This window comes from Mesocricetus auratus, unplaced genomic scaffold (assembly GCF_017639785.1).
Source record: "Mesocricetus auratus isolate SY011 unplaced genomic scaffold, BCM_Maur_2.0 Super-Scaffold_100014, whole genome shotgun sequence".
NCBI lineage: Eukaryota > Metazoa > Chordata > Mammalia > Rodentia > Cricetidae > Mesocricetus > Mesocricetus auratus.
The window spans coordinates 21,394,569-21,409,414 of NW_024429197.1; the positions used below are offsets into that span (position 1 = coordinate 21,394,569).

General features: G+C 42.4%; 1 protein-coding gene across 7 annotated transcripts in view; it reads right to left on the reverse strand.

Annotated features, from left to right (window-relative positions):
• The window catches only part of Scmh1 (Scm polycomb group protein homolog 1), a 125,386-nt gene extending 112,331 nt beyond the window's left edge, over nucleotides 1–13,055 (reverse strand). For 3 of the 7 annotated variants that reach the window (XM_040756747.1, XM_040756757.1, XM_040756756.1), the window contains exon 1: nucleotides 12,904–13,050. The gene's annotated coding sequence lies outside the window, so the exon portion shown is untranslated. Of the gene's footprint in view, nucleotides 1–12,903 lie in introns of all 7 variants that reach the window. The other 4 variants (XM_040756752.1, XM_040756751.1, XM_040756746.1 and 1 more) reach the window with 3 other exon arrangements.
• Nucleotides 13,056–14,846: the final 1,791 nt, after the last annotated feature.

The window sequence follows — 14,846 nt, forward strand, 5'->3', positions numbered from 1 at the left end:
GAACAAAGATATTAAGGGATGGTTGCAAGGTAATTGAACTCTCCTTGCTTCCCTGGCTGCTGAAAAGGGCTCAAACAGCCAGACTACTCTTAAAGAACACTAGCTGTTTCCAACACTCCATGGATACTTTGAAGAAAAAAAAACTGCATAAAGACTGAAGCTGATTGCTCTGGCTCCTGAATGTGCAGCCTAAGCCAGGACTATTTCAGTTTGTATCTGTCCTTTTGCTATTACAAGCCTTAGTGAACTCCAGATGACCCTGTAACCATTTCCAACAAAAGCAGAAGAGGGAGCATTTTTCTTGATGGAACTGCTGTGACAGGTGCTGAAAGACAGTGCTTCAATTAGTGTACACAAACCTTTATCTGAATGCCAGGTCTGCTATGATTGGTGCAAACACCAGTTCTTTGGTTATATGAACAAGGAGTTTGGTTACTTGGTAAATTGGCTGGGAGACAACTCCTCTGCCACTGCAAAAATTAGGTGCAATTGTAAGTTTCTTGGGTGGCCTTTTCTTGTCTACTTTCAGTGGTGGGGACTGAGCTAGTAACAGAAAGAAGCAGCAGAGAAAGTTCAGCATCAGTAACAGTAATGCAGCTGAAAGGCAGCGGCAGAGGCACAGCAGGACTCTGAGAGGCAAAAGCAGGAGATCAGCTGTCTGTATAGAGACAGGACCACAAGACTGGTGTCCAAGTGCAGCAAAAGCAGCAACAGCAACAACAGCAGCAGAAAAGCAGTGGTAGTCACCTCCTGAACAGTAGCAACTGGGAAAGGGGTCATAGTAACAAGAAGGAGCTGAAAATCCAAGAGGCCATCTAGGGAGAAAACCGGAGAATGGCGTAGTAGAAAGAGGACAGACTTGAGGCTGACAAAAAAAAAAAAACGAGGTTATAAGGAGCAAGAGAAGAGAAGCTACAGATTCCCTAGTCACTTCAAGAGCTCTCGAACTGACAAGCACTTAGGAACAAGCTAGAGGTCTCAGACACCCCAGGCCAGGATCTCTAACACTGATGACTGCTAAGGGCTAAGGGATCTCAACTTGCTAGGCCTATGCAGGAGCTGGAACAATATAGAGCTAAAGCCTGAAGGAAAGCAGTGACACTAGGAGTATACATACTGTCTACTACTTCTCCACCTGCTACTGCCATGCCCTCTGCTGTCAAATGCCAAGAGACACCAAAGTTGCCAAAAACTAGCACTTGATCTTTGCTTTGCCTAGCCACTATTTCTATCCTACTAGAGCAAAAGGACCTAAATCAGTAACAAAGTCACCACGGGAAGAAAACATCTAATCTTCCTTTGTTATCATCAGGAAACAGTTTGAAAATAACTGGTTGAGATGGGGAAGTGGATGCAGACTGAAGGCTGAAAGGGTACAGAAATTGATTCTTTTTTTTGAAAAAAAGGAGTTAGTCATACATTTTCTCAAATTCAAAATCACCCTCAAGCTGAGGAAATGACTCAGTTGGTATAGTGCTTCCCATGAAGCATGTTCTAATCCCCAGAACCCACATTTTTAAAAAAGCTAGACATGGTAATATAAACGTATAAGCTCAGCACTGGAAGGTAAAGACAGGAGGATTCATTAGGTTTGCCAGTCAGCTGACCACCCAGTCTAGCCTAACAGGTGAGCTCCAGGCCACTGGAAGACCCTGTCTCAGAAATAAGGTAGACAGTATTCCTGCGGTTTTCCTCTGGCCTCCACACACATGTATATTGCCCTGCATGGAACCACCACACCAATACAAAGAGTCTTGATTGATTCACTGAAGTATTTCATTCTTCTATTTAGATGTTAATCAATTTTCTGTCAAATACCTGAGGCAATCTACTAATGAAGACAAAGTATTTATTTTGGCTCAATTTTAGAGACTTCACCCCATATTCAATTGGCCCTGCCCATCTGGGCCTGTGGCAAGGCAGATCAGCATGGTGGCAGTGCAAAGCTGTCCAAACTTTATGGCAGGAAGCAGGAAAACAAAATGAAAGAAGACATTGAAGTCCCATTATTGCTTTTGAAGGTATGCCCCCAATAGCCCAAAGATCTCCAATTTGGCCCATATTTTAAAGGTTCCAGCAGCTTCCAAAAGCATCAATCTGGGAACCTTTTGGCAGAGGGCATTTAAGACCCAAACTATAGCATCAGGATTCTAGTTTGCCTGTACTGATTGTTGGGATAACATATACTCAATAAACATGCATGTGCTAATTCTCATAAATGGACTGATAAAGTCCTAAAATTAAGGAACAATGCTGGGAGTAGTGTACACGGTAAATGGAAAAGGCAATGGGGCTAAGTCAGGCTGGCTTGTGTTTGAAACTGTATCCTATCCATACATTTCTTGATTGTGGCCAAATATCTGAGTCTCTGGGTCTTTTTGTTGTTGTTTTACAACAGTCAATCAAATGTCTGATGATTGATTTATCAAATTTTGGGCCAAGAGTCAATAGAACCAGATTTTAGCTCCCATGCCATTGCCAAGCCATTCTTTTCTTTGGGAATAGTTTTGTCATTGAACAACTGATTTAACAGTTCCAGAACTTGAGTTAGAAGAGATCTTAGATATCACCATTTCAATGTCCTTGCCTAAATCATAGATCCAGCAAACGGAAGACTAGGACTGGAGAGGGATTTTGTAACCACCAAGCCACACAACAATTTCCAGATTGATGAGGGTTTTTTTTTTAAATAGGTGTATGGGTGGGGGGGACAGTACACACCAGTGCAGGTGCCCTCAGAAGCTAGAGACATTGAGTCCTCCAGGAACTGGAGTTATAGGAGGCTGTTATTGACCCAATGTAGATTCTGGGAACTGAATTCAGGTCTCTGTAAGAGCAATACACACTCTTAATCACTGAATCATCTCCCCAGACCCCAATTTCCATATTGTTTTTTTTTTTGGTTTTTTTTTCGAGACAGGGTTTCTCTGTGGCTTTGGAGGCTGTCCTGGAACTCCCTTGGTAGTCCAAGCTGGTCTCGAACTTACAGAGATCTGCCTGCCTCTGCCTCCCGAGTGCTGGGATTAAAGGTGTGCGCCACCAACGCCTGGCAATTTCCATATTGTTAAATCCCGCTTCTAAGTTCTCTTCCATCATCTCCTCTGTGAAGTATTTAAGGCTGAAATGCTGGAGAGTATCTAGGAACCCCTTACTTTGTCTTGAAATCCACTAAAAACAGGATAAATTCTATTTCTGTAAAAAAATCAGAAGGTATAGACAGAGCAAACGAAATTGTCAATATCAATTCTGGTTAACTAAGAGAAACTATGATTATAGACTGCAAAGGGTAAAAATTCCTTTCTTCATGTAGACCCACCAAATACTTAAATATAGAGATCTCTTTTGAATAATATCTGACTTCATCATCTTCTCAAGTAAGTTGAATTAATAACAACCAATCCAGAGAACTGGTAGGTTGAATACTTAGTATTCTGAGAAAGCTTTAACTCTATCATCTTGGTGTCCTGTACTTAAAGCATATGATTTTTTTTAAAGTCAATGCTGTCTTTTTAATGTTTCTGTTTTAACTACCTTGGGTTTTTCACACTTGATGACTATTCTTTTTTAACTTACTGTTGTTCCCTTGACATTCAAAACACCATTTCCTACCAATTTTGCTTATAAGCGTATTGTCTACACGCATAGATATTGGTCCCAGATTGCCAAAGTTCAAATCTCAGTTTTACCGTTAGCCAATCTTGTGACCTTGGGCAGATTATGTTCTATACAGCTGTTCAGTGCTATACAGATAAGTGCTGTTATACCTGTTCCTCTTAATCCTTCCTCCAAGGCAGTCCTTTGGCTTCCACTATTCTGTTCAAATGGGTCTTTACCTCTTCCTATCTGAAAAGCTGTTTTTTCATTAACTCTTTCTCAGAGTTCATATGCTATAAAGCCTCATATGCTTTGGAGCCTCTCACTACTCCAAAGGTCCTCTTCCTCTTCCGCCTTAGCACATTGCCATTCTCACTTTCTTGTTCTCATTGCAATTTGAATATATTGCAACCAATGCATTTGTTATGCTAGACTCAGAGTTTAGGTCATTTAAAGCAGCCTGTATTAGGCTACTTGAGACCTACAAAACCAGAAATTTTATATGATTCAACTTAATTGTATCTTTTTATACTTCTATCTTCTTCCTGTGCTACCACTCATAAAAAGGCTGTATATTGTTACTTAATATTACAAATGCTAAGATCAGATTTTTAAAGTATAATGAATAGATATATTTACTATGCAGTTGAAATATAACAAACTATATACTTACTTTCTGAAATTTACTCTATACTCAAACTTTTATGAGATTTACTTCATTCATTTTAATTATATGTAATTATATTAGGTAAAGTATCAACATTTTCATTCTTTTATTGAAAGATATTTGAACTATTTTTTATTTGTTTTTGAGACAAAAATCTCTCTATGTAGCCCTGGCTGTCATGGAACTTGCTATGTAGACCAGGCTGATCTTGAATGCAGAGAGATCCACCTGTCTCTGCCTCCCAAGTGCTGGGATTAAAGTGGTGCACCACCATGTCTGACTTATTTACACTCTATTTAATAATTTTGTTCTTCATTCTGACTATTTTCTCCTGATTTATCTTCCAGTTTCTTACAACTCTCTCCAGTTGTATCTAATCAGAAGACTTATCTTTTAAGTTTTTAATTTCAGTTACTGAATTTTTTTAGTTCTACATTTTCCTTCTACTAAATTGCCTCATCCAGCCTTAATATGAGGGGAGATGCCTAGTCTTATTGCAACCTGATATTATGTTTGGTTGATATCCTTGGGAGGCCTGCTCTTTTCTTTTCGGAAGGAAACAGAGGAGAAGTGAATCTGGGGGGAAGGGGAGGTGGGGGAAGGACTGGGAGAGGAAGGAGAACTGTGGTTGGGACATAATATATGAGAGAAGAATTTTAAAAATAATTACATTATTTCTCCCTTCCCTTTCTTCCCTCCCATACACTCCTTACTCCCTTTCAAATTCATGGCCTTTCTTCAGATCATAGCAGTGTCTGGACACAAATGAATATTTATTTATGTCTAATAATATTTGTTGAATTAATGAACAAATGAATCCTGGAAAAATAAAAAATAAAATAATGCATTGAAGCTCAAATATTCTTTTGTTTTGGGATTATGATCCTTTAATACTGTATGTAAGGTTTTATACTCCTAAATTTTTTGACAGAATTTCACTGAGAATTAGAAGTCTAAACTTCTAAATTATTTACTCAAGAATGAATATATTGGCTCTTCTGTTTTCTATCATACTTAACAGGATACAATGTTTAGAATAGACTTATTTCCACCATGTTAGAATGTTCCAGAGGAAATGTTTATGTAAGTGTCTTAGTTAGGATTTCTACTGCTGTGATAAAAGCTACTTGGGGAAGTCAGGGTTTATTTCATCCTATACTTCCTTATCACAGGCCATTATCAAATAAGTCAGGGCAGGGACCTGGAGGCAGGAACTGATGGAGAGGCCATGGAGGTATGCTGCTTGTAGACTTACTCACTATGGCTTGCTTACCCTGATCTCTTATACCACTCAGGACCACCTACCCAGGAGTGGCACTGCCCATAGTCAGATGGGTCCTCCCATATCAATCATCAATCGAGAAAATGCACCATAGGCTTGCTCACAGGTCATTTTGGTGGGAGCATTTTCCCAACTGAGGTTCCCTCTTCCCAAATGATTCCCTCTAGGTTGCATCAAGTTGACATAAAACTAGCCAGCACAATAATCATGGTGCAAAGCAACTAATAAAATATTCTAAGAAAGCACATGGGAATGTGGTTATAATAAGCCAAGCAGCAAAAACCATTGTGGACAAAATGAAAATATGTATATATTCTTTCATTTTAAAAAAATGAGTAATATTTATAAATAAACACAGAGGGTAAAAATAATGCAGCAGCTTTTATAGCATCAAAAATTAAGAAAACTAATTCAGGATGACTTTCACGAGAACCACCATGAGGTTCAATAATGTGTATCAAGTTTTTAGAAAGGTCAAAAGAGGCAATGAGTCACTCTGAACAAAGTATAGAGTATAGTAAGACCTGGTTTTGAGGAGTCATTCTGACACTTCCTAGTTGTTTGAAATTGAGCACACATTATTTCCTCCATCTGCACTCAGCATTTCTTAGGAAATGCTGTTGACAATGTCTGGCATCCCACTGACAGGATTAGTACACACTTCAAATTTAACAAGATGTTCACAACAACATCTGCTAATATTCTGTAGTTACAATCACCTGTCCTTCCCCACCTTCTTCTTCCTACCATGACCTGCAGAGTCCCTGTAACCCCTAGGCAGAACTGGACACTAACTGCTCTGCGGTAGACATTAATTTGCTGGTGCTGCTGTAGCAATAGCTGAAAACAAGGTGGCTTACTGACTGAGGGAGATATGGCTGACAGCTGTTTGTGACGCGCATATGGGTAGCTAAGCATAGGCTAACACACAGAAGAAATAAGAGGACTGCAGAAGAATTTGAGTCCTGCGTATGCAGGCGTGCTTGGAAACCAAGAGGTGAGCAGTTGCTTGTTAGGAGAATGTGGTGGGGGGCAGGCAAGAGGAGAAAAGTTCTCACCCAAACACTACATGCAGTGATGTAGCCAAGCCAGGTACCCAAACACCAAAGGGCACTGAAACCCAAGGGGAAAAGAAAATGTTTTAAGAAAGGGGATAAACACAAAAGTAAAATGCAGCCATGGCTAGAATGTGCTGCTTTTAATACCTTTGTCCACTTCAGCACCAAGGAGAAAACTGATGACCTTGACTAGAGCAGTTCCAGAGCCTCTGCCACTTGACTGTGGTGACTGGGACAAACTCCTAAACCTTTTATATGTGTTTCTTCTGTTTTTGAAGGAAGAAAACTATTATCTCATGAATAGTTGAGAAATGGATGTAAGCAGCAATAATTAATATACACATGAATGCAATTTATGACAGTCCTACAATGTACCAGACACTGTACAGAGCTCCTTCATACAGATTATGAAAAAAATTAAAACTAACAGAAATCTTGAGATGCTATAGCACCTAATAAGTACTCTATTATCCTCATTTTCAGATAAGGAAACTGAACCTTACTAAGTTAAGGAACAGTGAAAACACAAAGGTGGAGGACCTTCCAGATGTAAAGGTGCTTGCTGGCAAACCTGATGACATGAGTTCGAATCCCAGGACCTCTGACTTTCGTGTGTGTGTGTGTGTGTGTGTGTGTGTGTGTGTGTGTGTGTGTGTGTGTAGTAGGAAGAGAGAAGAGAAAGAAGCTAAGGATTCTGAAAAGACAGGGCTTAGACATTTAGCTTAGACAAACAGAAGATACAGAGAAACACAGATATATAGTTTAAAGCATCTTTGTTAAAGGATATGAGACAAACACCCTTTTTAAGCAGTTGGTTATAGGTTGAGATTAAGAAGAATTAAGGAGATCAGAAGCCCACAATGAGTATTTTTTACACATAAGACAGAAAAATATTATGTAGCAAAGGCCCAATGACAACAACAACCCATGTAATAGTGTGGTTTGTCTCAGGTTGAGCAAAACTGATGCAGACAATTAAAGAAGTTAGTTTGTGTCAAAAAGATTTATGACTTCAGCCACACAGGGACAAAAAAAATAGAGCATTACTAGAGGGTAATGGCAAGAGAATGAATAAAAAAGTATATGAAAGAAAATTGAACTGTAAAGGGAAGGGAGTAAAAGGATCAAGGAACAGATCTAATAAGAATAACCAAAGGCCAGGTAAAGGAGAAATTCAACAGAAAGCTACACACGTTCATTTATCATTTTAGAGGTGGGCCAGCTCTAGGTGATATGAGGACACAGGGAAATGGATTACGTATAGAGATAATCTCTTGAGTAGAAGCAGCCAATGTTTAAGAGGAAAAATAATCCATATGAACACCAAAGTCACTCAGAATGAGGAAAGAAACGGAGATGGTAAGAGACTGTGTGTGCCAGGGCCTAAATGATAAAGATCTAACCAGGGCATTTTAACAAGAAAGAAAAGACATGCCCTGGAAATTTTGGTAACAGAAACACTAGGTATCCTAAACTCTCCCACTGAGATGGTTGTAGGAAAAAGAGCAGTATTTAAAAGGATTACAGAACAATTAATAGCCCTGCCAGGACTCCAGGGGTATACACACACCACCATTAGTGAAATGGTCAACAATACAGGAAATATGAGTTTAGGAGAACATGTAAAAATGTTTGAGAAGAGAATATGGCTTAGGAGGGAGAGGAAGAAGAAGTCAGGCCAGATGAGACTAAGAATACCAAAGATGACAAATGATTGAAGAGGCTGGGAAACCAAGAGTGACTGGATTTATCTGACTATGAAGTTATTAGAGCAATTAACTCTAGAAAGTCCCTGATTGCTAGAGTTAGCACTACAGCTTTGATCAAGGTATCAATTACAGATGAGGAAAGAGGGACCCAATATTTCAGTGCCTTAAATGACCAATGACTGACAAGAACTTTGCACAAACTCTTTTAGTTCAGCCTTAGTTACATCTTCCCTCATTTTATAAAGAAGCTGAGTATCTGAGTAACTGAGAACGTGCCTCTATGCAGGATTTAATGGCAAGATTCTATACTTAGCAACACAGGGAGGAGTCTGAGCTTTGTTTTAACTCTAAATCAGTACAGTGGGAAAGAGAATCTTGCCAATAAAATTCAGAGTTTGACTGAATTTATCTGCCAAACAGGGTCATTGCAAGGATTAAAGGATAGCTACAAAACAAACCATAATTACTTTGTCAACCTGAAATTGGCCTACACAAGAACTTAATTTTCTAATGTGGAATTTATTTACTTCAAACAAAAACCTAAACTTCTGAATTAATGTCTATAAATGAATACATAGTAAATTGAGGTAGGTGGAGAGGGTTACAACCCATTGTTCACTAATATATCTAAAAGCAATTCCAAACTTGATAGTGTCAAGGCTTTCACAGAACAGTCCAAGTCCATTGCTATAGTCACATATCTTATTATTGACTTAGATACCATACTCAAATTTGTGTCAAAGCCAATAATTTTAAACAAAAATACTCTGTATTTAAAACACTTGGTAGTTAGACATAATTACTATTTAATCTACTGAAATTTTATCTCCAGGGCCCAAAGAAATTTATTTTGAATGTGAAGACTAGTTTCCAAATGTTGAAAAATCATAGCTCTCTCCTCTGAACAGCTATACTATTTTTACCTCCCTAAAAGAGGGATTCTGTCTAATAATTCCAGTAAGTGTGGATGAAGAAAGCTTTTTTTCTGCAAGCAGAACATAAACCTGTTTAAAGTAGGGATAAGAAAATTAACATTTACTTCACATCTATGAAGACTCAATTGTTTTTCTAGTGACTCTGTTTTTCATGTCAACATTGTGAAATTCTATGAAATAAGAATTTATTTCTTATTTTTTATAGCTCAGAGTATTTGCAGTCATAAGGCTAGATTTTCTAAATCCAAAGCTTGGGCTTTTTCTACTAAATTGTCCCCAAACCATGGGTAAATCTCACTGCTTTATCTAATTATTTTCTACTTACCAATCATCAGAAAAAAACCTTTTGTCATTATATATGGGAAGAAAAGGTTCAATACAGAGTATCTGCCCTTACTTTCAAGACTCAAAAAAGGCTCCCTGCTGCAAACAATAATTGATATGACTCTCAAATAAAAATGAAGAGATCAGAACCCTGTCTGTAAGAAGGAAAAAGTAAAAATCCATTACTTATCCACTCCTGTGTTTAAAAAAAAAAACCTTCTCCTTTGAGGTTTGTGCCATCTGGCTATACCACTTTCTGCCTGACTGCCTCGTGTGTCATCTACTACCTCAATTATTCCTTTATCTTTATTGCACCTGGGTCACAATTTTCCTCCTTCCCCATCCCATCATCCTAAATCACTCTGCTATCCACACATGATGCATTCAATATATACTAGCCTCACAGCTCCTTGTTATACTCCACAGACCTTCGCTCTGGTGTATTTTAGTTACACCCCCCACACACCTAGCTGTCACCTAGAATAGCTTCATACTCCATATCAGACAACTCTATTATTAATAATAAACCAGTATTTCACTTTCTGGCCACAATCTCTTTTCCTCCACGTTATATTTGTCCCCTGCTCTAACTCAAGAAGTTGCTAAATCTAAAAAGAAATAAAATTAAAGTTAAACATTCTCACCTTCAAATGTTTTCTGTTTCAATTAATAATACCACCATTCTCTGGTCAACCTAGCCAATGGCCTGAGTACAACACTAGTCATTCCCTCATAGACATAAGATCTCATAGGTTTTCCCAGATTTCTTTCTTTCCATTTCTGACTTAAAAATGTCTAGTTTTTTCTGTAAGCCTTTCAGTAATTAAAGAACATCAGCCACTAAATTAATTTCACAATGTTTATAAGGTCCACCATGACACAGCTTCTGCCTGGCCTCATAATTCAGTATGTTTTATCTTAACTCTTACTGGCAGTCACAAAATGCTGTGGCTCTTGTGTGGGTCGCTCCTTTTCTCACACTTTTCCTTTACTTATGCATATTCTATTCCTCTTGGCCCCCTTATCATCGAGCCTGGGGGTTATCCTTCCCCAAGCCTTTCCTCACTTTCAGGCAACCAAAGCATTCTCTGAACAGTTAAGTTTTACTGAGATAACCTATGTAAGCACCACACTGACCCAACTCCAAAATGATTAGAAATGTCTCATTTAGGTGTAGCCTGCTTAGCACCATATGTAACACAATGCCTGACACTTGGTAAACTATAAGTATAAAGGCTAGAATACAGCAAGTTTAAACTTCATTGTAATGCTCACACCAGTGTTTTCTGATCTATGCAGTTCTGTAAAGAATGGTGCTACACAATTTTTTTTTACCAATTTACACGAAAGTGAAACAGCATTTGTATAAACATGTCCGAAATTAACATCTGACATATGCATGGGGCTGGAGAGATGGCTCTGTACTTAAGATCATGTACCTCTCTTCCAGAGGGCCAAGCTCAGCTCCTAGCACCCACCTATCAGTCAGCTGACTGCAACTCCTGCTGTAGGGCGCCGATTCCTCTAGTTTCTGTGGGTAGCTGCATTCAAGGGCACGTGCGCGCGCGCGCGCGCGCACACACACACACACACACACAATTAGAAATAAATCTTTAAAATTTTTTTGACATCTCTGCTACAAACTTTAAAAACCACTAACCAATTCAAGAAACAAGGACATAAGAACAAAGATAAAGACAGTTCTGACTGCTGGTAGCATTTGCCTCAGTGCTCCCTTAGAACTTGAACACAGTCCTAGACACAAGAGTTTAGCATTTTATCTACAAGGCCATCACTTCTCTAATGGGCTTAAGAAATTACTCATTTGCAGGGTTGCTTAGGCAAGGGTTTAAGAAATTGATAAAAGATCCTTTTAAAGTACTTTAACCCTAAGCGCCACCTAAGTGACTTTAAAAAGGAATGCTTTAAAATGAGCAACAAAAAGTATTGTTTTTCATAGCAAGTTGAGGCCTTCTGTTGGCAGAAAAGAAGCACACAGTTCATTGTAGTACGACAGTCCTCTCTCCCAGCAAATATTAAATTGCAGTTTGGCACCAAACTAGGTCTCCGGTCTTTTTAGAGCAAAAATAACGCTCTCTTTATTTGCATGATATATTACACTGTTAAATCTCTTGATATACATTAACTCACTTGATGAAGTGTTCACAGACATTCTTTTAAAGGAAGAGAAACCACAAAACAGGATGAGAATCTTTTAGCTTGGGTGAACACATGCTACTAGACAGCTTTCCCTCACCCCCACCCCCTTAAGTTCAACACAGCACCGAAATGAGGAAGGGAGGGTACTTTCTATTTAAGAAGGTCAGTCCTTGAGGGTCAAAGAGCTTCCTCCAGAAATGATCGAGTTTGTTCTCTCTGCTCACAATAAGCTCTTCTCTGAGGGCGATATGGGCAAACTAGATCTCATCAAAGGAGCGGATCAAAGACCAGAGTAAGAGAAACGACTAAAAGAATTGGGAGTTAGCCAAAACAAGACTCAGGGGACTCGATTACTATCTTCACTCTGAACAGCTGCCCATAGGGGAAACGTAGCAGAAAGACGGGACACAGCTGTTTCTTTCCACTTAGAACCAAACTCATTCAGGAGCTGACTAAGTTACCTCGGAACGGTATTAGGACAGAGAGCCGTCCTAATAGGTTTGCCAACTTATTGAGGTATTATTTGGGGTTTTTTAAGATACTTCCTTTGCGAACAGGCGTAGAGTGGAAGAACCTGGATGACTGTTTCCCTTCGCGTTTGGGATGCTGAGGGGCTCACCCATCTGCTTGGGAACCCCTTTTCCTGCTGTGCTCCCTGGCTGTCCGCCGTTCCGCGTCTGAGGTTCCAAACCTGCTGTAGCTGCCCGGTGCTGGCCAGGCTCCCGCTCAGGCACAGGCAGGTGGCACATTGAGTTCTCTCAGCCCCGAGACGCAGGCAGACAGCTCCAAACCCTCTCTGCACCCTCGACCCTCCGTCCTCCGCTGCCGGGACCCAAGCGATTCTCTCCCCGCGACGCGTCCCGCCAGCCCGAAAGAGCCTCCGCTCCGCAACGCGGCCCGAGCCAGGCTCCGGGTTCCGCCCCAGCCCCGCTGTCCCCTCGGAAGGGGCCCCGTGCCAGCACTCGTGCGCCGCGCCCCCGGCCGACCCCGGCGCGTCAGGCCGCCGCCGGACACTGGGCCCGAGCGGATGTCGCGCAGGCCGCCGGGGCTCGGGCCGGATTGACACAGCCGCCTGAGGGCCGCGAGGTCACCGGGCGGGGGCTCCCTCTGGCCAGTCGCCGTAGGCGGCTTCTCAGGGCACGGGCTCTGCCGGCGGCGGCGGCGAGGCGCTTACCTGAGGGCGACAGCGGCGCGGGGCGCGGGGGCGCGGGCGGCTCACTCCCTTCCAGCCGCCATGTTTCCGCTGTGCAGGGAGCGAGCGAGGACGCCGGCAGGGGCGGGCGGCGGCTCAGGAGAGCGGCGCGGATGAGGCGGCGGGCGGCGGGGGGCTCTACCGAGGCGGCGGCGGCCGAGGGGCGGGGGCGAGAGCTGCGCAGCCCCGCCCGCCAGTGACTCCTGCCGCGAGGTGGCGCGCGCCGGGGCCGTTGGGCTCGCGCGCGCGGGGCGGCGGGAAGGAGCGACCCCGCTCGCTCCTCGCGCCTCCCGTCTCGCGCCCGCCAGCCCTAGGCGCTCGGACCCATTGTATTGCTCCGGTCTCCCGGACGAGCGAGGTGTTCTGAGCGCCTGGGTTCGAATCCCGTCGGTCCTTAGCCCCAACACGGCCGCTGGCCGACAGTGGAGTGACCTTATAAAGAGTTCCCTCGTACCTTCTCCCAAAGCACCGGCGGGAAAAGGTTGGTGTGAGGAGAAAACGAGTGTGCCCCGAGAGGGTCCAACAGTGCTAACGAAATCAGACCTTCTCTTCGGCGCTGGAATGGGCTTTGAACCTTGGTGTGGCCAGGCATGGTGACCCTGGGGTCAGTCTTCCAGTGATAACTGTCTCCACAAACCATTGTGCTTCATGGACACAATGTTTTAGCTGCGTGGAAACTGTAGTTCAAAGAGGTGAAGTTACTCATCCAAGGTCACACAGCTTCAAAGATTGTGCCTGCTGCCTGAGGGCCTTGCTGGCTGGTGTGCTGTCAGCTTGCAGCAAATCTAGACATATCTCGGAAGAGGGAATCTCAGTTGAGGAATTATCTCTATCAGATTGACCCGTAGGAAGTCTGTGGGCATTTTCTTGATTAATGATTGATGTGGGAGGTGCCGCCCTTGGACAGTGGTCCTAGGTGGTGTAAGACAAGCGGGCTAAGAGTGCCATGGCAAGCAAGCCAGTAAAGCAGTGCTCCTCCATGATCCCTGCTTCAGTTCCTGTCTCCAGGTCACTGCCCTGACTTTCCTCCATGATGGACAGTGCCGTGGACTTGGGAGCCAAATAAACCCTTTCCTCCCCGGGCTGCTTCTGGCCACCGTGTTTCATCATAGCAATAGAAACCTTAACTAAGACATAAGTAATCCTAACCCAAGTTTACCAGGATCTCATTGTATAGCCTCTGAACAAGGGTTTCAGGGGCTATGTATGTGAGGTAAAGTGCTGGCCAGGGTGGCAGTTGAGCAGAGTGGTTGGAGCTAACCTTACCATCCCTGGCTTCTGTTTCCTCCTCTTTTAAATGTGGTGACACTCCCAACACTTGAGAGCTTGAGGCAGGAGACCACCAGTTCAAATCCAGCCTGGCTACATAGTGAGACCCTTCCTCGAAAGCAAAACAGCAAAACAAAGAGCAGAGAGCTCTTTCGAATGGGGGATTCTCAGGTGCCTTTCTCATATTGCTGTTGAAAGGGTTAACTCAAGGCGTTTGATGTTTGTCATCAACCCTCGGCCCAGGCTGGCTTGTTTCAGGCTCCACCTCTAGCATACAGTTCCCATCAGAGCTCCAGCTTCACGGGTTAAGTAAAGCAGTGACTTCATAAACTACCTCCATCTTTGTTTACCACTTCAAGTAATGGCACCATCATGCTGTCAGTCATCCAGGGGTAGAACTATGGTCGTTGTATTAGTCTGTTTTCTGGCGCTGTGACAGAGTACCTGAGAGAAGTCCGAGGGACAAAGGTTTATTGGGGCTTGCAATTCCAGAGGTTTCCAGGCACTGTTACTTCATCTGGTTGTTGTATGTTAAATGCATGTATGTGTTTATATGTGTGTGTGTATTGTGTGTGTTATATGCATGCATGTGTTTATATGTATGTGTGCATGCCTGTGCGTGCACCTATAGAGGACAGAGGCTGAGATCCAGTGTC